The sequence below is a fragment of the Diabrotica virgifera genome, chromosome 10 (assembly GCF_917563875.1).
Source record: "Diabrotica virgifera virgifera chromosome 10, PGI_DIABVI_V3a".
Lineage (NCBI taxonomy): Eukaryota > Metazoa > Arthropoda > Insecta > Coleoptera > Chrysomelidae > Diabrotica > Diabrotica virgifera.
In genome coordinates, this window is record NC_065452.1 from 140,712,950 (window position 1) to 140,739,296 (window position 26,347).

The 26,347-nt window shown below is 33.9% G+C and overlaps 1 pseudogene; it reads right to left on the reverse strand.

Annotated features, from left to right (window-relative positions):
• The window catches only part of LOC126893162 (chromobox protein homolog 5-like), a 41,889-nt pseudogene extending 16,924 nt beyond the window's left edge, over nt 1-24,965 (reverse strand).
• Nucleotides 24,966-26,347: the final 1,382 nt, after the last annotated feature.

The following is a 26,347-nucleotide window of genomic DNA, read 5'->3' on the forward strand; positions in this document are numbered from 1 at the left end:
GACATACTAAAATGATTTAAATTTTTCAATTATTATTTATAAAAAATAGCGTCTGGCGCATATTTAGCAACCACAGAAATGCCTGGCAGTTATAATTTATATTTCTAATAATGTTTAAAAAGTAAGGGCAAAAAAATTTTTGTCTTAAAATAATTTTAAAATCGATATATTTACCTGTATAGGTGCGCTGCGCAGTAATGAACGCAACCTGTCTCAGTAGCCAGATGGCCGGGAAGGTGTTCGAGGATTCATAGGGAATAATATATTAAAGAATCAGCTGTCTTAAAATACTTTCTCGAAAACGTTGAGAGCCATTTAGACTATAGCGTCTGGCACGTATTTAGCAACCACAGAAATGTCTGGCAATTATAATTCATATTTCTAATAATGTTTAAAAAGTAATGGCAAAAAAATTTTTCGTCTTAAAATAATTTTAAATTCGATATATTTACCTGCACAGGTGCGCTGCGCATTAATGAACGCAACCTGTCTCAGTAGCCAGATGGCCGGGAAGGTGTTCGAGGATTCATAGGGAATAATATATTAAAGAATCAGCTGTCTTAAAATACTTTCTCGAAAACGTTGAGAGCCATTTAGACTATAGCGTCTGGCACGTATTTAGCAACCACAGAAATGTCTGGCAATTATAATTCATATTTCTAATAATGTTTAAAAAGTAATGGCAAAAAAATTTTTCGTCTTAAAATAATTTTAAATTCGATATATTTACCTGCACAGGTGCGCTGCGCAGTAATGAACGCAACCTGTCTCAGTAGCCAGATGGCCGGTAAGGTGTTCTAGGATGCATAGGGAATATTATGTTAAAGAATCAGCCGTCTTAAAATAGTTGCTCGAAAACGTTGCTAGCTCTTAGACCACTAGTTGTTCCAATTCGGTAGACAAATCCGAAGGGTGCAGTGCGAAATTTTTAGGCAGAAATTGTTTTTAACAGTTTTTGAATAAATCCAAAACATCATCTTTTTTGCTCCCGAAAATATGTTTTTAGCATTTTTGGGTCATCGAAAACAAAAAAGATTTTGTGTCATTTTTCTCAAAACTTGATAGATTTCAAATTTTAAGCGATTTATAATCTGACAAATGCGAAAATAAGCATTTTCGAAGCTTGCAAATTCATGTGTACATTATTTTTGCGGTTGTCAAGTGCCTAAATTGAAGTTTAAACATTCAATTTCAAGATTCTGATGAGTTATCGGGGTTTATTTCAATTTCGACCCTTTGTTTTTATTGGCGTATTTAATTAGCACATTGGCAATAATTAATTGAATAAATAAAAAAATCATTAAGAAAAAAATATATTAATAATAAATTATAAAATTTATATTTATATAATTAATATAATTATACAGGGTGTCCCGAAAAGATTGGTCATAAATTATACAACACATTCTGGGGTCAAAAATAGTTCGATTGAACCTAACTTACCTTAGTACAAATGTGCTCATAAAAAAAGTTACAGCCCTTTGAAGTTACAAAATGAAAATCGATTTTTTTCAATATATCGAAAATTATTAGAGATTTTTTATTAAAAATGGACATGTATTATTCTTATGGCAGGAACACCTTAAAACAAAATTATAGTGAAGTTTGTCCACCCCATACAAATTTTATGGGGGTTTTGTTCACTTAAACCCCCCCAAACTTTTGTATACGTTCTAATTAAATTATTATTGTGGTACAATTAGTTAATCAAAATGCTTTTAAAACTTTTTTGCCTCTTAGTATTTTTTAGATAATCCAGTGTTTATCGAGATGCGGCTTCTTTTTTATTATATTTACATAAAAATTTTATGGGGGTTTTGTTCCTTTAAACCCCCCAAATGTTTGTGCACGTTCCAATTAAACTGTTATTGTGGTACCATTAGTTAAACACAGTGTTTTTAAAACTTTTTTGCCTCTTAGTCTTTTTTTGATAAGTCACCTTTTATCGAGATGGGGCTTCTTTTTCAAAATATACCTAAAAATGTAAATTATAAATAATTTTTTAGAATATTAACAGGTCTCTATAATCGTACCTAACCATATACAAATATGTGGTGGATTCAACAAATATTCAAAATATGTCGATAAACACTGGCTTATTGAAAAAATACAAAGAGGCAAAAAAGTTTTAAAAACATTGTGTTTAACTAATGGTGCCACAATAATAATTTAATTGGAACGTACACAAAAGTTTGGAGGCGTTTAAAGGAACAAAACCCCCATAAAATTTTTATGGGGTGCACAAATTTCACTTTAATTTTTTTTTAAGATGATGCTCCCATAATAATGCCACATGTCCATTTTCACTAAAAAATCTCTAAGAGTTTTCGATATATGAAAAAAAAATCGATTTTCATTCTGTAACTTCAAAGGGCTGTAACTTTTTTTGTGTGCACCATTGTATATAGGTAAGTGAGGTTCAATCAACATATTTTTGACCCCAGAATCTGTGGTTTAATTTATGACCAATCTTTTTGGGACACCCTGTATAATTTATAAAAAGTCGAGTGGACTCGCATAATTAACAATTAACAAACAACGGTCTATATTGAAGTAATCCCCCATTACTCGTTAGAATCTTGAAATTGAACTTATAAACTTCAATTTAGGCACTTGGTAACCTGAAAACTAATAATTTACATATGAGTTTTCAAACCTCAAAAATGCGTAGGTATTTTCACATTATTCAGATTTTAAATCGCTTAGAACTCGAGAACTATCAACTTTTGAAAAAAATGACAGGAGAGTTTCTTTAAATACAATTTTCGGGGCTAAAAGGTAATTTTGAATTTGTATAAAAAGATTGTTTTGCCCGGCATCCTGGGCCCTTCTGATTTGTTTAAGGTGACATTTTTGAACAGGAATCCACAAAAAAAAACCGAATCAGAAAATTTGTCATTCGGAAGCGGCCTCAAACATGGAGTAATATGAAAAAGAAACCTAATAATATCCGATTGTTTTTGGCCACTGTAGAGTTGAATAGTTTCCTGGTATAATAAATAAAATATAAATTCATTGTGTATTGTTTTGATGCCATTATCAGTAACACACAAGTATTGTAAATTGTTATTGAGAATATTTGAAAAGTTAAGAATTTATAATTCGGATGTTGATAACGTCTTTCTCAAGTTTTTAGATATCTTCAGTTTTGTACATAGTTATTAACTTTCTTGAAATCCAGTTATTAAAACAGAAATTTAAAATAAATAATCATACTTAGTACGAAATGGTAAATAATTTGTTATCTTTTCTACATTAGTTTCAATGCAAGCTGTTTGTTGCAAACTTATTAAATCTGAAAACTATAACTTAAATCTACTTATAGTAGAGAGAAAATGAATATAAAAAACGCACATGACTATTTTATATTACAGTTTACTTAAATTCAAAATTAATGATTATAATAAATATAACAATAAAGGGAAAACTCTTTACAAAATTAAATTATCAGTGAGAAAAACGACATTTTTTATTATGTACAACCTGTCTGAGGTTTGGAGTGAGTTTGGTGCAACTATTATTAAATTTATCTGACCTGGCCCATTGTTAAGACCCACCCGGAGCGATAAGCCACCGAGGTAGACAGAGTTGGTCTTTTGCAATTAACACTGACTAGACGGTACTCCCATAATAAAGCCTAAAATAAATTTTACCTGAAACCGGGCCTTTTATACTATTATCGGTTAATCCGGACTGTTTATAGTGGTAACTAATTGAACTTAACCATTTACTGTTTAACATACCATAATTACATTAGTCTTATCTCTTTTACTGCGACAAGTAAAAAGAACTGCTTTTAGGTCTTCTGCTGTTTGGTCTAGCGAGGTTTCGGTAAAGTGCTTTTCGGTCTAATGAGTTCGGTCTACTGCTTTCGGTCTCTTTACAGTAAAACAGTAGTAACACTAGAAATGTATATATAAATCGGTTTTAAAACGTCTTGCGACGTTGTCCGATGCCTAATTTCCATGACACTCTATCATCCCATTAGCCCTCTCTAAGATCTCTTGCGCTCATCGCCTTCGTTACTCCCTCTCTCCAAGATTTCTTGGGTCTTCCTCTCTTTCTGCGGTTTGGTGGTACCCATTGCATAATTATTTTAGGGAGTCTTGAGTTATCCATCCTCTGGACGTGTCCGTACCATATCAGCTGTTTTCTTTCTATGTCTGTTGTTAGAGAGCCGTCAACCCCCATTCGCTGTCTTATCTCATCATTACGTATTCTCTCTCTGCCTGACACTCCTACTGATCTTCTAAAAGCGTCCATTTCTACTGCCTCCAGTTTTCTTCTGTTGTTTTCGGTTATCCGCCAAGTTTCTGCTCCGTACAATAGACTGCTTTTAATAAGAGATTCGTAGATATTGTGTTTTCTTCTTTTTTTCAACACTAGAAATGGAGTTGGTATAACTGCTGATAGTGAAATGAAAGATAACGTAGTAGAAGTTTTAAGAACGAGTGACAGAATGATGTCAGTGAAATTTGTAATTGATGAAGAGGTATTGAATGTTAGTTGTGTGTGTGTGTGTGTATGCTCCTCAAACAGGTCTGGGTGAGGATGAAAGAAGGCCTTTCGATGACCAATTAGGAGACGTACTGAGTGATATTCCATCAGAGGAGAAAGTTATAATAAGAGGTGATTTCAATGCACATGTGGGCCAAGCCAAGACAGGATATGAAACAATAGATGGGGGATTAGGCTTTGGAACTAGAAATTAAGCTGGCGATGACATGCTTGAATTAGCAACAACGTTAGCAACATTCTTTAAAAAGAGAGAAACTCGACTTATTACGTACAAAAGTAAACAACATCACTCCCAAATAGACTATTTCATGATAAGGAAAGAAGACATACGTGAATGCAAGGACTGCAAGGTAAAGTTAGCGAGACAGTAAGCCAACAATATAAGCTGCTTGTTCTGGACATCGAAGTAAAAAGCGAAACTAAACAAAAATATCGGGGAGGATCACAAAAAATCAAGTGGTGGATGCTAAAAGATGAGAAAGAAGGTCCATTCAGGGAAATAATAGTAGAAAACATATGTTGGAATATGAAAGGAACCCCTACCACAATTTGGAGAAAAATGGCCAGTATTATTAGAGAGACGGCTATTGAAATACTTGGGAAAACGTCAGGAAAGAAGGTTGAGTATAAAGAGATTTGGTGGTGGTCAAACGAAGTACAAGGAAAAATAAAAGGGAAGGGAAAATTATATAAAAAGTAGCAAGAAACCAGATCAGACCTCATAGACTATTAAGCATAATAAACCATAATATTGTCAAAATACCTCTTAATTTTTAATTCCTATAAGTATATTTTAAATCGTATATACAGTAACCACCACGCTACTAGACACATGGGTATATTGAGGTAATACAGTCCTAGACTGTATTACAGTCCTGTACGGTACTGTACAGTCCTAGACTGTCACTTGTTGCACTGTTTACTTTTATGTCTAGTGACGTCTAGAACGCCAGAAAATGTGTAGATACCAATATAAACATAGAAAGTTGACAGATTTATAGAACAGCTGTATTTGAAGTTTACCTATAGTTGTCATTGTATAAAAGTTATAAAGTATTGTAATATTTTTGGTGTTCAAATACAGCTTTTTTAAGCAGAGTAACAATAGTATGTATTAATAATTTAATGTATTTTTTGTAAGGAAAAACAATTATTTTGAATAGTTTCGTGACAGTCACATGACATGACAGACGTGAAAGCACAGGTGAGAACCGACCAGATTAGTCCATGCCTATAAAATAGGTACACATGTGTCTACTTGAGTGGCGCTTACTGTATAATCTTAGATATAATCCTTAATCTTTACCTTGTGCGTATGTAACAGCAATAATTTTTTCAGGTGTTAGACCGTTGTCAAATCCTTTTTTTATTTCTACCTTTTTCTTGTTATGTCTTCTTCTACGTCTCCCCATTTTATATGAAGATATCTAATGAGCTCAATGAGGCTAGGGCAGTCCAAATGTCCTTCAGGTTCCCAAGTATTATCTTTATGATCGTAAGTATCTGTAAATTTAAAATTAATTGTATATCTATCATATAATTAATAAATAATTACATTATTAAATATTAAATATTTTGCAAATAATTACAATGTATTACAATAACCCATTAATAGTAAGTAACATATTCGACATAGAATCGACTACCTATATTCCAACATTATTTGTTGTTCTGAAGCTATTTCCTTGTGGCATTTTTATAATCAACTATTTCTAATGGGAATAAGCCACAATTTTACCAAAAAAATGATTTTTATTAACGTTTCGAAGCCCAAACCGGGTTTCGTTATCAAAATACAAAATACTACTAAAATAAACAAAAATGTTGTTGCTAAGTAAAAAAAAATTCTTCTAATAATTTATTTAATCTGACTCATTTATATTGGCAATTCAGACGTATATTATACATTTTAAAGTAGAAGACTTTAAAATGATATCGCCAATATTTATGAGTTGCGTTCCTGAGACGACTTTACTAAAAGATAGTTCATTCGATTACATGAAATCAATCCCAACTCAAGAATATCCGTCACAAAAAAATCATAGCATGTGATCTGTCTTTAAAAAGACAACCAAATGCAACGATGACGGTAAAATTCTCGCGTTAGAGATTCCATAGTAAATCACGAGGGAAAACCAGGAAAAAAAAACCTCGTGATACTATCCCGACATCGTAAGTATTTGGTCTTACATTTAATTTACCTTCAAAAAACTAATACCAAATTCTGATTTTAATATGTTTATATTAATTTAATATGTTTACATAAATAAACTCAAAGAGGAAATGAAAGCTTTAAAAATCTTAAAAAATGATGACTCCATAACAATCCTACCAGCAGATAAAGGAAATGCAACTGTAAGAATGGATAAAATACAATATGAGGACAAAATTACAGATCTAATTACAAATGGACCTTATACCAAATTAACGAAGGATCCAACGAAGACACTGGAAAACAAAATCTATAGAGCTTTATTCAAATTTAGAAATGATCTAACGTACTATCAAAGAAAATTAATGACAGCTCATTACAGTAAGACACCACATTTTTAAGGAGTACCGAAAATTCATAAAGCGAATATTCCACTTAGACCCATTTGTAGTACCATCAATTCTCCTTGTAGTGAACTATCAAAATTTTTATTAAATATTATAAAACCATTTGCAAATAATAATGACACATTTATAAAAAATACACAACATTTTTTAAACAAATATTGAATTTAATCCAAATAATATTTTAGTAAGTTTTGACGTAAACAGTTTATTTACAAATGTAGGGGAGAGTTGGATAAAACGGAATAGTCGGATAAAACGGGATACCTAGCCTAGAGACCCAACTAGTGCTGCTATCAATCGGACACCGACGAAAACTTGTTCTCTGTCGTCATTTTAACATTCTCAGTTCGTTTTACCACGATGCCACTATTTGATGAAAGTTGTTGGGGTCTAGGACGTTTCATCGCCGCCGTTTCGATGCCGCCAGTTCGATGCCGATGTCGGCCGATTCATCGCCAGTCAATTAGTGGCTATCTGATATATTTCCGAATTTTCGACAGTTACAATTATTAGTTATTTTTAGTATTAATTAGGAATTCTAGGAAATGCGAGATATGACGGCGATGAAATGGACTGGCGATGAACCGGCGGCATCGAAACGGCCGGCGATGAACCGGCGGCATCGAAACGTCCCATTCCGAATTTTGCTCAGTTATGTTATTTAGGTATGCGATATCCACGTTGCACCCCTCATTTTAAAAATTAATTACTCAGTGATTTGACAACCGATTTTGAAAAACTTTATATCGCTGGATAGGTGAATGACCTTTCTTTTAATTTACAAAAAAATATACTGGCTGTTCCATTAAAAAAAAGTCAACAAAGTTTTTTTCAAAAATCCGCCATTTTTTATTTCGTATTTGAAAGCGATATAAAAAATTCAATCCATTCAGACAAAACTTTTACTAAAATAAAACATTTCAGCGAAAACCGCATATTTCTATCTTGAACCGTTTAGAAGTTATAGGCAGTTAAAATGGGGGAAAATATAAGTGGACACCCGGTATAGCGTTAATTGTTAATAATTAAACATAACAGCATTGTAATAAAATATACAGATGACAAAAATTTCTTCACGATCTTGAAGGAGGAGTTTTATGTTTAGTCGACAACAATCAATTTTAGAGAAAAATCACAAGTTAATAACTCGATTAACAATTATTGTGAAATTCAAAAAGTGACCAAATCAAGTTTCAAGCCCCTTCTTCAAGGTCCTAAAGAGATTTTTGTCATTATTTTATTATAAAGCTGTTACTTTTAATTATTAACAATTAGCGCTATAGTCCAAGATGTATCATCGCCCCCGTTAGGGATATTATTCCGATTCGATTTTTTTACACAAACTTACTCAAAAAGAGGTCCTTATAACATATACACAGGGTGCCGGGCGGTGCCGTGGTCGAAAAATTGTTTAAACAATTTTTTTTAACAAATTCACAAAATTAATTTTTTCACTTCGAACAAATTTTTTTCAGATAATTTAAGACATTCTGAGCAAAAAACGTCTCTTGTGATTTTTCTCTAAAATTGATTTTTGTCGAGTTATACGCGATTTAAAATTTGAAAAACTCGACACGACTACGCCATATAACTCGACAACAATCAATTTTAGAGAAAAATCACAAGAGACCTTTTTTGCTCAGAATGACCCATACCTATAGTTTAAAAAAAAATTGTAGTAAGTGAAAAAATGGATTTTTTGAATTTGTTTAAAAAAAATTATTTAAACAATTTTTCGACCACGGCACCGCCTGGCACCCTGTGGATTTAATATAAGGACCTCTTTTTGAGTAAGTTTGTGCAAAAAAACGAATCGGAATAAGTTACCTAACGGGGGCGACGATACAGCTTGGTCTATAGCGCTAATTGTTAATAATTAGAAATAACAGCTTTTGTAATAAAATAATGACAAAAATTTCTTCAGGATCTTAAAGGAGGGATTTTAAAATTTGATTTGATCACTTTCTGACTTTAATAATATAACTTTTAATCGAGTTATTAAGCCTTGAAAATAGCTATTTTCACATTTTTCAAATTTTAAATCGCGTATAACTCGACAACAATCAATTTTAGAGAAAAATAAAAAGAGACATTTTTTGCTCAGAATGACCCAAGTTATCAAAAAAAATTATTCGAAATGAAAAAAACTTTTGTGAATTTGTTTAAAAAAAAATTATTTAAACAATTTTTCGACCACGGCACCGCCTGGCACCCTGTGGATTTAATATAAGGACCTCTTTTTGAGTAAACTTGTGCAAAAAAACGAATCGGAATAAGTCACCTAACGGGGGCGACGATTCAGCTTGGTCTATAGCGCTAATTGTTAATAATTAGAAATAACAGCTTTGTAATAATATAATGACAAAAATTTCTTCAGGATCTTGAAGAAGGGATTTTAAAATTTGATTTGATCACTTTCTGACTTTAATAATATAACTTTTAATCGAGTTATTAAGCCTTGAAAATAGCTATTTTCACATTTTTCAAATTTTAAATCGCGTATAACTCGACAACAATCAATTTTAGAGAAAAATAAAAAGAGACATTTTTTGCTCAGAATGACCCAAGTTATCCAAAAAAAAATTATTCGAAATGAAAAAAAAATTTGTGAATTTGTTTAAAAAAAAATTATTTAAACAATTTTTCGACCACGGCACCGCCTGGCACCCTGTGGATTTGTTATAAGGACCTCTTTTTGAGTAAGTTTGTGCAAAAAAACGAATCGGAATAAGTTACCTACCGGGGGCGACGATACAGCTTGGTCTATAGCGCTAATTGTTAATAATTAGAAATAACAGCTTTGTAATAATATAATGACAAAAATTTCTTCAGGATCTTGAAGAAGGGATTTTAAAATTTGATTTGATCACTTTCTGACTTTAATAATATAACTTTTAATCGAGTTATTAAGCCTTGAAAATAGCTATTTTCACATTTTTCAAATTTTAAATCGCGTATAACTCGACAACAATCAATTTTAGAGAAAAATAAAAAGAGACATTTTTTGCTCAGAATGACCCAAGTTGTCCAAAAAAAAATTATTCGAAATGAAAAAAATTTTGTGAATTTGTTTAAAAAAAATTATTTAAACAATTTTTCGACCACGGCACCGCCTGGCACCCTGTGGATTTGTTATAAGGACCTCTTTTTGAGTAAGTTTGTGCAAAAATCGAATCGGAATAATTTCGCTAACGGGGGCGACGGGACAGCCCCTCTAAACATGCTAAGAATTTAGTACTTTCACTTTCAAGATTTCCGAAGATAAAAAACAAAAAAAAACTTCCATATTATTCTTTCGCGGGTTTCGAAACTTTTACTTACAGTTCTTCCTGTGATCTCCGATAGTTGAATATTAATTTATCACTTTTTATTAGGTGGATACCTAATTGCTGACACAATTTATTAACACTGTTCTGGTCAGTAGTTGTCGGTTAAACATTTTCGACTGAAATAAGTTCACTTCTTGGCCACGTGATGCGTAATAGTTTTTGCTGGGCGAAAGATCCAGACATTCTGTTCTCTTTCTGTCTCAGCAGAATAACTTATCTATCTTTGTCTATTGCGTTTGACGGTTAGGTAGAATTTTGTTCGAAATTATCAACTATTATCAGTTGACTCATATTTCATTTTTTAACAGAACTAACACCTGTGTGTATTATAGAGTACAATGAAGTCTTTGTTTATCTATAGACGAAGCAATAAAGCACTAAAATCGGCCTTACCACCGAAAAGAAAAAGGGTAAACAAAGGACAAGACGGATCTTAATACATAATTCTTTTTGCATTCGATTCGTGAATCCGCCAGGAAACTTTGTGAACCGGAGCCATGATAATATACTATTGAAAAACTGTATAAAAAAATGCATTCTTAAAGTGCATCCCAAACAGACAATAAAAATATTCAGAACTCGTCAATTATCGGCGGAAATGAGTTCAATTTTGTTACTCGGGGGTTTTTGGGGTCGCTGAAAACGAATATAACGTCAAAAGTGATCTCCAGGGTCAGTGGCGTAGCCAGGGAAGGGGCCCAAGGGGGCCGGGCCCCCCCGAAATTTATAAAATTTTAAACATTGTAGAAATCATAAAAAACTAAGTTTTACGGGTATTGACTTACGGTTTAGTTGTATTAAATCTTGTACGTAAAACAACGTGCTTCACACATCTTATTTAACAGTGTACACGTATTATTGCATTCATAAATAAAGAGTTGTAGTTATTATAAAGTAACAGTGTGTCGGTACTGGGTATATTTTCTTCTCTAGAAGGTAAAGGTTGGCAACACTGTTCATGGGACCTTTGGGACATGGGAGTTTCCTTTGAACTATAAATAGTTAATATCGTTCTTTTTAGTTGTTCTAGTAATATGTTTTCTTCATTGTAATTTATTGAAGTTGTAACAATTTTTAATAATACTAGACAGCTTGTCAGTAATATTACTCATTACCTCACTTTAAAGTTCAAAAGATTCCAGCTTTTTTTAATTTTCCAGATCATTTTCAACACTGAAAAGACTGAAGACCTATTTAAGAAATTCAATAGGTGAAGAAAGGCTCACTTCCCTTGCACTCTTATCCATACATCGAGATTTGCAAGTGAAGACAGAAGAAATCATCTGCCAATACACAAGAACTCCAAGAAGGTTGCAGTTCCATTAGTAGGGCACATCTTCATATGTATTACCAATTCAGGATTGTATTGAAAGTAAACTTGCTAATTTTGTGCACATAATAAATGTTATGAACAGATAAAAAATTGTATTGAGTTTTGAAACCTTTCTATGAACATTACTTGTAATATTTATGGGTTTTGATCTGTTAAAATATAAGTATTTTTCAATAAGAAAGTGGTAGAGTATACAGTATGACAGAGCATCAATCAAATTATGACTCAAGGATCATTAACATACAACTTTACATCTTTCCTAAAGTTTTAATCAACAAAATAAAATGTTGATTTTTCCTTTTCGAGAGGAATTGAAAACTATAATAAAGTTATTTGTAACCTAAGATTTTGATGCTTAAATGACATTTTCCGGGGATGGACCCCCGGACCCCCCTTTTGCCTGGGGGTATTCCATACCCCCCAGACCCCCCGGTGGGGCCCCCCAAAGCCAATTCCTGGCTACGTCACTGTCCAGAGTACCTCGTCTGGTGCCCAGGGTACCTACTGTGTACCTCGTCTTGTGGAGTTTTCGGCAAATTATTAAAAATTAGTCAAAAATCATTACTTGGGGGGTTTTTGGGGGCGCTAACGACGAATATGACATCGGAAGTAATTTCCGGAGTACCTGGTGCCCAGGGTACCTACTGCTTACCTCGTCTTGTGGAGTTTTCGGCAAAAAATTTATTAAAAAATTAGTCAAAAATAATTACTCGGGGGTTTTTGGGCTGCTAAAGAAGCTTTACTTTTGCATTCCATACAGCAATGCACGATCTGATGGCTCCTCAATAGTTATTTTGCTAACAAAAGCGGCAAGTCATACTTTTCCGCACGCGATTGCAGTTTCAGTTTGCCGAACGACGAGAAGCGGAGTTCGGCAAGCAGTCGAGTGCGAAAAAGAGACTTTCCGCAAGAGTTAGGAACAATATTTTTTCTACGAGCGTTTAAAAAATGACCAAATCTTAATCAATTAATTGAATAAATATGAAAATACATAAACAAATTAATTCGTTGACAAGGTTGTCAAAACCAAACTTTCAATATAATTGGTTAGCATTGGTTTCCTAGCACGATCTTGGTTTCCACGACGACGATTCAAAACCACTGTTATGGTCTACTGATTTGACATTTGACTTTTGAATATGTCAAAATAATTTTATTTCATCGAATTGTCGAGTTAATTTCATTAAAAGATGAACACAATAAGATACATTTGAAATAAATTAGTAAATATCTAAATATTAGTTTATTGCATGTATTATAATTATTTAAGGCCATTTTAAATTCAGTGCGGAAAAGTAAAAACTTTCCAAACTAAAACGCCTGAGGAAAAGTAGACTTTTTTGCATGCTCGTAGAAAAAATTAATATCGAAGCTGTTTGAGCCCAAATTCTGCGCTTACCAAGGGAGAAGCGATCATCACGGAAGTGATCGCACATCGTACTGATGGAAAGAGATCACAACGAAAGAATTACAGCACGAGCTAAAAGAATGCTATTTTTTGAGTATTTTAACAAATGCAACAAACATAATATATGATGTTAAATGGGCACCGATAGTTGTTAGGTACTTTTTACCTGAGAGAGGTATATCTGTGAAGTTACTCGATTTTTGATCTGTTGCCGGAGAAACCAGGGCCGTAACTACGATGTAAGGGGCTCCGGGGCAAAGGTGATCTGGGTGCAACCTGCCGGGGGTCTGGGGGTTTACCCCCAGCGAAGGCGGGGTCCGGAAAAATGTTTAATATTTAACCCCTTGAAAACGCATTTTAATGGATTCTATGACTGAAGTTTCTTGAACCTACATATTGCTATTTTAGTTGACCAACACAAAAAAATTTTGAAATCACCTTATTTTTTATTCGCTTTAAAAAATTTATAAGAAAAACAACAAAATGAACAGATAGTAAAACAAAATGAGATAATATATCTAATGAAACAATAAAAAGAAAATTTCTTGAAACTTCAAAACCGAACGGAAAAATATGAAGATATGAAGGTTTATTTAGAGAAAATGCAGGAAGAGGTAAATCAGATTGCTGAGGAGATGCTGAGATCAGATTGCTTGAAAAGGTGGAAGAAAAATTCAAGAATGTAGTAAAATTCGATATGGAAAAAGTGGAAGAAAAATTAACGGAGATAGGATAATATCAAAAAGGAGGAGACCGTCGGGAGGTAATTGTATACAGATCTAATGAGAGCAGAATCCTATTTGACGAGGATATTAGAAAACGATATCCGGTACCTTCAGCAGTGACACTCTCGAAGGGGAATACTGTCACTGCTGTTAGATTTATTATGCTGTGGTACTGGTAGGGCAGATTCCAATGTGTTCATTCCATCTTACCCTTACCTTTATTTTCAATATGTGGTACCATGTGGTTCTGTTCACGTACCAAGATGTGGTCTGGGGTAAATTGGTTAAGACAAAGTAGCCCGGACTGGGGGCTCTATTCCGGTTGCATTTTAGTTTTTATTTCACCAAAATAACTAATTTCCTCAGTAACAATTTATATCTTTACGAAAGGTGGCGGGGGCCCCAGCTTAGCCCGGGCCCCTCTTCCAATGGCATTTTAGGTTTTATTACGCCAAAATAACTAATTTCCTAAGTATTAATTTAAATTTTTATGTTAAGGTCTCGGGAGCCCCAGCTCAGCTCAGGCCTCAGGGGCCCCTTCTAAGGATTCTGTTCCAATTGCATTTTAGTCGAAAATACTAATTTCTCCAGTGAAAAATTAAAACTTTATGTTCAGTTCTAGGGTGCCCCTGTAAGGTCTTTTTAAAATTGTGTCATTTGAAAATATTTCGTTGGGATCGGCTTTTAAAATACATATTTTTATTTTCCTCGTTAAACTCTATGCACGGTCAAAAAAGGGGCACCTGCGGGGCCCCCCTTGGCCGGGGGTCCCGGGCATTGCCCCGGTTGCCCCAATGGTAGTTACGGCCCTGGGAGAAACGTCTGAATCTTGGCAAATCACATAATGTCAATAAGCAAAAAACACGAAGCAGAAAACAAGGTGGCTGATTTCTATGGTGATAACTGTAATACGAATTTCGTGGGGTAAACAGGCAAGGCACCAACAACGTCTATTCCAGGCTCAAGGAAGTTCTCGGCGAGCGCTGTTAACATAAAAGGCATTCGTTGCAGCGCACACATCGTTCACAATAGGTTTGTTCTAGCAAACAGTCAAACTAGTCAGAAACCGTCAGCAAACAGTTGGTCAGTGAGAGAACATATTATTACAGTCAACAGTGCTCAGTGCTATCCCCTCTACTCGCGCTGGTCCGCTATTCGCTGATGGTTTCAAACCGTTTGAAACTGATGCTAGAATAAACCTAATACAATCCAACTTGAAGTTGATGGTCTTCCTGTCGAAATAGAGGCTATCGTAAAAATATACAAATATTTTTGTATATATACCGTACTCGTTACAAACTTAAAAGAGCTTTGTGTGTGAGAAATGACATCGAGTACAAATAATTAGTGAAACATTGAAATACAAGATTTGTGTCTTTATTACTAGCTGTGGAAAAGATCTTGCACACTCAAAAAAATTTAGTTCGTAATATTGATTAACAGTGATTACTGAATAGTATTTCGTTGTCACAACAATTTAATTTGTTATTTCAACGAACTTTTAGACATTGACGAATGTATTTGGTTATTGTCACAATGATTGAATAATAATTGTGAGAATAACTAGAGTACATTAATCAATAACACTCAATTTATTCAGCCAATAACTTAGTTTCGTATATTTAATAAATACTGTTAATTCTGGCAGCAACTCACGTTCTTGATTTCGTAGATGACAAGCAATTACCTTGGTTTATCGTGACAACGTACAGATTTCATTAAAACAATGTACAAATGTTGTTAATATAGAGTAATATATGATTATTGAATAGATGTAAATTGATTGTTGTGACAACGAATGCATTAATCAATCTACTACTGCATTTAATACACACAATCAATGCGTTCATTGTGACAATAATTGTAGTTGTTGAGACAATAAATGTTTTGCTTGACCATTTGAAAATTAACGGCTTTTCCTTATCGTGATACCCCTACACTCAACGAAAAAGGTACGTAATATCAATAAAAATGTTAATTCAGACAACAAAACGCAATATTTAAAATTTGTCCAATTCTTGATTTTATTGGAACAACAAAACGATGTTCATCAATTCATTATTTTCGTTCGTTGACCCAATGTATTACGTTTATTGAATGGATGAACATTCATTATGTATACCATAATATTACTTTATTGGTATTTTTTTTCCCTGGAAGCCGTCTGTTGTGAACCGGTTGTACTGCAGCCACTTGGCTTATTGTACATCTTCCATTGTTTATGAAACCCATTCCAGAATTCTGGAACCCTGTACCAGCTTGTACAGGTCTAGTGGGTGGGTGCCATATAATTTTGGAGTCATTTCGATGTCTCCGAAAAGTGTTTGCCGCCTCCGATCCAATGCCTCACAGTCATGCAAAATATGGTTGACTGTTTCAGGTTCTCTGTTACAGAGTCTGCAGCTCAAGTCTCCATGAAACAGCCCCATTGTATGCAGGTGACCCTTAACTGGCGCATGTCCAGTGAGGAAACCTGTTATGACTCTGAGCTGATTCCTGCTTGTTTTCAGCAGTAACTCAGCTCTACTAGCACATGTCCGTCCGATATACATCTTGCCATGTGTTTGACCGGGTACACTCTCCCAGTGTGAGTTGTGTTGGCTTCGGATCCAGGCTTTTTTTCGTTCGCGGACGGTGCTTTTTGGCACTCCCACGGCCGGCTCTGGACCCAGGTATTTTGTAGCTGATGCTCTCTTGGCAAGTGCATCAGCTCTTTCATTGCCGTATATGCCCCGATGACCTGGAACCCATACCAGTATAACACTGTTATGTTGTGCCAGTCTATCAAGTTCTTGTCGACATTCCCACACCAGCCTAGAGTTCACCTTAGGGCTTATAAGAGCCCCAATGGCTGCTTGGCTATCTGTGCATATGTTAACCCGCTGCAGTTCGAATGCCCTCAGGTTGTTTTCTCTTGCACACTGCAAGATTGCAAAAATCTCTGTCTGAAATACGGAGGTACATTCTCCCAGTGGAATAGAAATGTTGAAATTTCCACCACTATAGAATATTCCTGCGCCCGAACCGTCTGCAGTTTTAGACCCGTCCGTATACCAGGTGCAACCCTGCAGTCTGGGTCGAGAGTTTCCTCTGTCCCATTCGTCTCGTGGGCAAATGTCCACTTGAAAAGGTACTTCAGGCATATATCTTGATGTCATATGGTCAGAAATCATCATCCATTCGGCATCATTAATTTCATTCGTTATTTTACTATGTCCTGTATTTAACTGGTACGTTGCTCAGGTTTTCTCGCAGTCTATAATAGCCCATTCTCGCCTCACCTCTTATTGTTATATGTAAAGGAGGGAGATCCAGTAGTGCCTCCATAGCTGCCGTAGGTGTGCCCCTCATAGCCCCCGTGATCCCGAGACAAGCAAGTCTTTGCACCTTGCTTAATTTGATGATGGCACTTTTTTGCTGCACTTTTGGCCACCATACCACTGATGCATATGTAATTGTGGGTTTTACTACCATGTTATAAGTCCAATATACCATGTCTGGTCTCAAACCCCACATTTTTCCATGAGTACGTCTTGCTACCATTAACGTAGATACCGCTCTCTTCGTTATTCTTTCTATCTGCTGATTCCAAGTAAGTCTTGAGTCTAATATTATCCCGAGATACTTTACTTCACTCACCAGATTTAAATGTATACCATTTAGACTTAGAGGACCCAATTCCTCTGAATTCCTTCTTTTAGTAAATTTCATGATTTTGGACTTTAGAGGACTGATGTTAAGCCCTACATTTGAAGTCCATTCTGTAACTACTGTCAGAGCCTGTTGCATTCGATCTCTGACTGTACCATTAAATTTTCCGTGGGCTAAGATGACTAGGTCATCCGCATAGCCCAGGACGTGATGCCTATCGTTGTCGAGTCTAGCTATCAGGCCATCCATGACCAGATTCCACAATAGAGGAGATAAGACTCCCCCCTGTGGGCAGCCTCTGGCTACCTGAGCTGACACTGTATCCCCTAGCAACGTAGCATATATCACACGGCTTCTCAGCATGCAGTCTATCCATCTACAGCTTGTTTCGTCTATTCCTTTTAGACGGATCGCCCTTGTGATCGCTTCGTAAGAGGTGTTGTCAAATGCTCCCTCAATATCGAGAAATGCACCCAACATCACCTCTTGGTTTTCTAGAACGTACTCCACTCTCTGTACAAGATGGTGCAGTGCCGTTTCTGTGGAGACTCCCGCTCGATATGCATATTGTCCCCGATGTATCGGACTTTCAACCAATACACCATCCCTGATATGCCTATCGAGCAGTTTTTCTAAGGTCTTCAGTACGAATGACATCAGACTTAATGGCCGCAGAGACTTGGCCCTTTCCTGTCCGATTTTGCCAGGTTTGGGTATAAAGGCCACCCTTATCAGCCTCCATGCTTTTGGTATGTACCCCAGCCCTAAACTAGCCTGCAGTATCTTACACAATTTTTTGAAAAGAAGGTCGTTTCCCTTCTGTAGAAGTATTGGATAAATCCCGTCCGGACCCGGTGATTTATATGGCTCGAATGAGTTTATTGCCCATTTGATTTTGTCCTGGTTTATAACTTCTTTTGCCACATGCCAGTTTTCCCTAGAACCATAATTCATGATATCCAGTCCGGTTTGCCATGTGTCTAGTGGTATCAGTTTTGTCTCAGACTCAGGAAAGTGCACCCTGAAAAGCTCTTTCAGGGTGTCTTCACCATTCTGAGTGTATTCACCTGACTCTTTTTGGAGCGAGGGAATACTTATCTGAGGGTCCTTTGAGAGAACTTTATGGAGCCTTGCCATTTCTGAAGTCCCTTCTATCTCTTCACAATGCCTTCTCCACGATTATCTTTTTGCCCTTCTCAGTTCCTTATTGTAGTCAGTCAGAGCTTTGCGATAATCGCCCCACTCGCCTGACCTTTTGGCGAAATTAAATTTTCGTCTAACCTCTGTCCTTTGATTTGCAAGATTATGATTCCACCAGGGAACTTTCCTGTTGGAATTCCTGACTATCTCCGGACAGTTGTCTTCGAACGCTGACGTGACAATCTCTTGAAATTGTTCGGCAGCCATGTCTAGGTCCAATGTATGCCTTATCTTCCCGTTAATCCTGCCTAAGCTATATTCTATGTCTGCTTGATATGCTTCCCAGTTTGTTTTACGAGGATTACGATAAGTTTCCTTGATAAGCTAACAACAACGTAGTTAATTGACCGACGAAGACTATTCGTTGTGTCAATAACAGTGTTATTTCTCCTAACGTATTTCGTTTATTTCTACAATTATTTCCGTTTGTTGTTACAATTAATTCTGTTCATTCCCACAATAAATACGTTTTTTCTTACAAGCAATTCTATTCATTCTTACAATCAGTTTTGTTCATTCCTACTATGAACGTATTTTATATTAATAATTACTGAATGCAATAGCCCAATGTATGATATTAATTGATTAATAATAATTTTTTAAATCCCCTTTTTTGTCCTTAACCTAAAGGACTTTACACTGTGTGATTTTTCATATGATTTTACTTATACAGTGTACTGGAATAAGTGTTACACTCCCCCACCCCCTTATTAACTTATTTATTTTTAGCACATAAGCAAAACGCTCGGACAGGTTGATTTTTAAAATAATCAAAGTATATTGTAACATCAATGTTTCGAACTTTACACGATCCCTCTTCAGGTGACAGCCGCGGCGTAACTTTGATTTTTTAAATGGGAAAGTACGTCATGTGACAGCTTATTTAAAAGCGTTTGAAATAGTGATTCCAAAAATATATAACACTTTAATCCTTTTTGAGAACGCAGGTTCAAAATTTCGATCGAATTCGTTTTAAACGCATTCATTTTTTTTGGAATTCTGAGAAAACTAATAAGTATTTTTGAAAAAAATTTAAACGCAGAATAAAATATTACATTATTACCGAGGGCAGAAAGTCCCTTACAATAAACAAAAAGTTTCTGTTGAATGGTATCCCTATTTGAAATTAAAAATCATACTAAATTTTCTCTTTTTCACCCCTGTAACTTATTAAAATAATCATTATAGAGGTTCTCAGGGACTTCAGACCTCGATAATACTGTAATATTTTATTTTGCATTTAAATTTTCAAAAATAATAATTAGTTTTCTCAGGATTCGAAAAAAATGAATACATTTAAAAAGAATTCGACCGAAATTTCACGATAATAGACACACAAAAGCTTCCTTCTACTACGGACTACACTTGAAAACGAAATGCAATTATTATTCGGCACTTCGGTAACACAGAGAAGCTAGGGGTATCACGATAAGGAAAAGCCGTTAACTTTCAAATGGTCAAGCAAAACATTTATTGTCTCAACAACTACAATTATTGTCACAATGAACGCATTGATTGTGTGTATTAAATGCAGTAGTAGATTGATTAATGCATTCGTTGTCACAACAATCAATTTACATCTATTCAATAATCATATATTACTCTATATTAACAACATTTGTACATTGTTTTAATGAAATCTGTACGTTGTCACGATAAACCAAGGTAATTGCTTGTCATCTACGAAATCAAGAACGTGAGTTGCTGCCAGAATTAACAGTATTTATTAAATATACGAAACTAAGTTATTGGCTGAATAAATTGAGTGTTATTGATTAATGTACTCTAGTTATTCTCACAATTATTATTCAATCATTGTGACAATAACCAAATACATTCGTCAATGTCTAAAAGTTCGTTGAAGTAACAAATTAAATTGTTGTGACAACGAAATACTATTCAGTAATCACTGTTAATCAATATTACGAACTAAATTTTTTTGAGTGTAGCTTCGTGAAATTTCGGTCGAATTCTTTTTAAATGTATTCATTTTTTTCGAATCCTGAGAAAACTAATTATTATTTTTGAAAATTTAAATGTAAAATTAAATATTACAGTATTATCGAGGGTCTGAAGTCCCTGAGAACCTCTATAATGATTATTTTAATAAGTTACAGGGGTGAAAAAGAGAAAATTTAGTATGATTTTTAATTTCAAATAGGCATACCATTCAACAGAAACTTTTTGTTTATTGTAAGGGACTTTCTGCCCTCGGTAATAACGTAATATTTTATTCTGCGTTTAAATTTTTTTCAAAAATACTTATTAGTTTTCTCAGAATTCCAAAAAAAAATGAATGCGTTTAAAAAGAATTCGATCGAAATTTTGAACCTGCGTTCTCAAAAAGGATTAAAGTGTTATACATTTTTGGAATCACTATTTCAAACGCTTTTAAATAAGCTGTCACATGACGTACTTTCCCATTTAAAGAATCAAAGTTACGCCGCGCCTGTCACCTGAAGAGGGATCGTGTAAAGTTCGAAACATTGATGTTATAATATACTTTGATTATTTTAAAAATCAACCTGTCCGAGCGTTTTGCTTATGTGTTAAAAATAAATAAGTTAATAAGGGGGTGGGGGGAGTGTAACACTTATTCCAGTACACTGTATAAGTGAAATCATATGAAAAATCACACAGTGTAAAGTCCTTTAGGTTAAGGACAAAAAAGGGGATTTAAAAAATTATTATTAATCAATTAATATCATACATTGGGCTATTGCATTCAGTAATTATTAATATAAAATACATTCATAGTAGGAATGAACAAAACTGATTGTAAGAATGAATTAGCCTTAGAAAGTTATTTAAATATAATAAAAGCAGAACCAATCACATATAACATTATTGTTGGCGATATTAATATTGACATACTTGCAGACGATGAAATCGCTAATACTTATTTAAATTTACTGTCCGAATATAATTTTCATTCATTAATAAACAAAATAACGAGACCAAATAAATCGGGAGGTAGCTGTATAGATCATATGTTTGTTAAATCCACTAAAGAGTCTATTGAAGATATTTGCTCTCCTTTCATTATTACATCTTTAACTACCGATCACTTCTGTACAATAGGAGAACTAAACATTAACATGAACATTATTTGTAAAAAAAATATTAATAAATTTAAAAATAGTTACATTAATTATAACACATTAAGAGAAATACTAAGAAAGTATGATTGGAGCGAAATTTTCCTTTTACGTGACGTACAAGATATTGCAACTAAAATTGTAACAACTCTTCAAAAGAAAATAAAAGAATCTACTTATGAAAAAAAAAATAAAACGGAACGAAGTTAAACGGAAAAATGGATAACGTCTGGCATAATAAAATCAATAGACACAAAAAATAAATTATATAAAAAAATGATCCAAAATCCACATAATGAAATTCTTAAACAAGAATACAAAAATTACAAAAATTTTTTGACAAATTTAATAAAAAATACTAAGGCAGAATATTTCAAAAACGTAATTACTAACAAACCCGATAGTAGAAATACGTGGAAGGTTATTCGTGAACTGACCCAAACTGAGGTAAATTCTGTAGGCGTTAAACAGTTAGTAGAGGGTGACCGGATTATGAACTCTGATTTGGATATCGCTAATACCTTCAATAATTATTTTTCAGCTATTGGTGAAAAACTGGCTAACAATATAAAAAAACCGCCATCCAATAGTCCGAATAGAATCTCAGTCGCTCAAAGTGCTTTTTTTGATCCAATAGCTGAAAGTGAAGTTATAGCGATTATTCAATCCCTTAAGTTGAATAAAGCTCCCGGACCTGATTTATTAAAGGCAGAAATATTAAAAGAAGTTTCAGGAGAAATTGTATCCCCTTTAACATATTTATTAAATAAAATTATAGAAAATGGAAAATGTCCAACAGAATTTAAAGACGCAATTATCAAACCTGTATATAAATCAGGAAATAAGGATTTAAGCCAAAATTACCGCCCAATTTCACTAATCTCAAGCCTTGCAAAAATTATGGAAAAAGCGATTAAAACTCGGATGCTAAAATTTTTAGACCTACATAAAATCATATCTAATAATCAATTTGGCTTTGTTGAAGGCAGAGGTACAGATGATGCAATTGCTTCACTAATGGGTTGCATTTATGATTCAGTTGATAGAGGTAAGCCCACATTATGTGTATTTTTAGACTTGGCTAAAGCTTTCGACACAGTAAGCCATAAGCAACTCTTGGAAACTTTGGCTGATGTAGGTTTCAGAGGCAACGTATTAAGATTTTTTGAAAGTTATCTAGATAATAGGGTACAAAGGGTAAAAATAAATGAAAGTATGAGTGAGAGAAATGTGGTGAAGTACGGTGTTCCGCAAGGAACGATTCTTGGTCCATTGTTGTTTATAATTTATGTTAATAATTTATTGTCAATGAAATTAAAAGGTAAAATTATTAGTTATGCAGATGACACAGCTGTACTGTATACTGCAGATAATTGGGAGAATAAAATTATTGGCTGAAGAAGATTTAAAAAATTGTTTTGATTGGTTTGCACACAAACAACTAACTGTTAACTTCACAAAAACTTTCTTTTTGCCTTTTGGATCTTACAAAACAAGTCTGCCTAACTACGAAACACTAATAATATCCAATGAAGGATATAAGGATCAACATATTCTGTCTGCTTATTCTGTAAAGTATTTGGGAATTACAATTGATAGTCATTTAAAATGGAACCTACATATTGCGAATGTGACTAAAAACCTTCGAAGTTTACTCTATAAATTTAAATACTTAAGCAATATTTTAGAACAGCGCCTTTTAAAAACTATGTACTTTGCCTTAGTAGAATCTAGATTATGCTATGGGATTCTTGGGTGGGGCGGGGCGTATGGCAATCATTTGGAACAACTAAATGTCGTCCAAAGAAAAATTTTAAAATCAATTTATCGCAAGCCCAAGCTTTACTCCACTGAATTATTATACAAGGAAACTAATATTTTTGATATTAGGCAGCTTTATTTTAAAGCGGTTACTGTATATCAATATAAAAATAAACAAACACTACAGTTTCCCTTGCATGAATACTCCACCAGAAACAGGAATAAAGCGATACCCCCTAAAAGTGAAAAACAATTGGACAGCGTTGTTTCACTTACCTAGGACCTAGGTCCTTTAACGTTTTACCCATAAATGTTCAGAATGTCAAGAACATAAAACAATTTAAAAATAAATTAAAGAAATATATTATAGATACGCCTCTTTCAGTAATACATGAATTAATTGAAGTTAGAAAATAAAACAAGTGTTTGAATATTGGACTCATAGTTGTTGTACTTAATTGTGTTTTTTTTTTCTCATTTGTTGCTGTTATTTTTTGATAAATACATCGTAGGGATGCTGTATTTTTAAATTTTTAAATTTTTAAATTTTTTCCAGATTTTGAAATATAATTTATTTTCTTTAATTATTTAAGTATTCAAAAAACAATGTAATGCTCTTTGCTTTTTCTTTGTTCTCTTATTATTAAGTAATAGATATTATATTATTGTATTGCCTGTGAAAAGATAGTGTGTAACTACTCAGGATATTTTTGTTACATAATGAACCAAATTGACCACTGCACAAGCATTCTGCTTCAAGTGGTATTTTTGTGTTTATTTATAGGGAATTATAATGATTTTAATGTATTACCATTGTATGTATTGTATCTTTTCTCTGAATAAACATTATTTATTATATATTTTTTATAATAGAATTGCTTGTAAGAAAAAACGTATTTATTGTGGGAATGAACAGAATTAATTGTAACAACAAACGGAAATAATTGTAGAAATAAACGAAATACGTTAGGAGAAATAACACTGTTATTGACACAACGAATAGTCTTCGTCGGTCAATTAACGACGTTGTTGTTTCAATAAATAGTGTTCGTTGACTCAGTGAACAGAGTTCGTAATATCAATAAATAGTGTTCGTTGACTCAGTGAACAGAGTTCGTAATACCAATAAAGTAATATTATGGTATACATAATGAATGTTCATCCATTCAATAAACGTAATACATTGGCTCAACGAACGAAAATAATGAATTGATGAACATCGTTTTGTTGTCCCAATAAAATCAAGAATTGGACAAATTTTAAGTATTGCATTTGTTGTCTGAATTAACATTTTTATTGATATTACGTACCTTTTTCGTTGAGTGCAGCTAAACGAAGGCCTAAAATCTTATTTTCTTGCTCAAGTAAACTGTCCTCTTGCATTGCGACAGTTCTTCACAACAGAAATTAGAGCACTTTACTTTTGGCTTGTGCTCGGACAGTTAAAAAATTTATTTAACAAAACCATTGAATCTATGGAGAATACTAACTGAACTGCGACAGATGTAGGTATGGAGTTGACAAAGTTAAAAACTAATCTTCAAAACAGGATGGAAAACAAATTTCTTCCACAAGCAGCTAAAGAACTGTTAAATAAATTGAAAGATTCCATCATGTCGAATACTTCATGAGTGACGTTCACGCTTTTTATAAGTGCTCAGGGCCCCCGCTACCATATGTGGAAAGTGTGCAACGCACACGGGCGCCATTTTTTAGGGGCGCCAAAATCCGGGGTCAAAAATTGCAAAAAAAAATGAGAAAAAAACAAAGGACAAAAAAAAACAAAATTAAATTTAAAATAAAATTGAGAAGTTAAATAGGATTAGGTATAAATAGGAGAAAAAGAGAAGAAAATCAGAGTACTTCGGCCATATAATTAGAGGATCTAAATACCATCCTTATAATACAAGGAAAAATTGAGGGAGAGAGTAGAGTTGCACAGGATTGACTTGAATGTTTGAAATTGACTTGAGTTTGACTTAATTTCAAGTCAAACTCAGGTCAATCCTTCTGACAAATAATTCAAGTCAAGTCAAACTGTTCAATGGTTACAGGTTTGAAAATTCAAACTGTCAAACTAGTTTGAAAGAGTTTGAAAAATAATTTAATTTGTAGATATACTTATCTACTTTTTTGTCGAGATAGAAATGTTATTGCTAATTAAGATAACAAAATTAAAAATACAATGAGTAGATATCGAAATAAAGTCAATCTTTTTTACAAAAAAGATTTGGTTTTCAAGTCAAGTCAAGTTTGTTGAGTAAAATCAAACTAGTTTGACTTGATCCATCTCTAGGAGAGAGATGGATTGGCCGAGAGAAACTTTCATGGTTGTGTAATATTAGACAATGGTGTGGAACTACAGTAGAAAAATTATTTCGCACTGCAGTCGCTAGAGAAAGCAAAGAAAGCTTTGAGGAACTTGTAAACATGATTACGACCAACTTCTGACTTAAAGAAGAAGAAGTTATAAATACACACGAAATTTTATTAGTATAAATTTGGTTTACACATACTTTGACTATGTCAAAGAAAAAAGTGATATTGTGCCGATTTGTGCAAATGTGCTTTGCCCTGGGGGTGAGTTTGACCCCTTCTCGGGGGTGAAAAAATATACGTTCAAAGTAATTCCGGAATTGGATAAACTGACTAATTCTAAGCAACTTCTGTTCTATAAAGGTTTTTTCCTATTTATACCTAATCCTATAAGTCAACACTTTTCGAGTTATTTGCGAGTAAATATTATTTTTTCAACAAAAAACCCC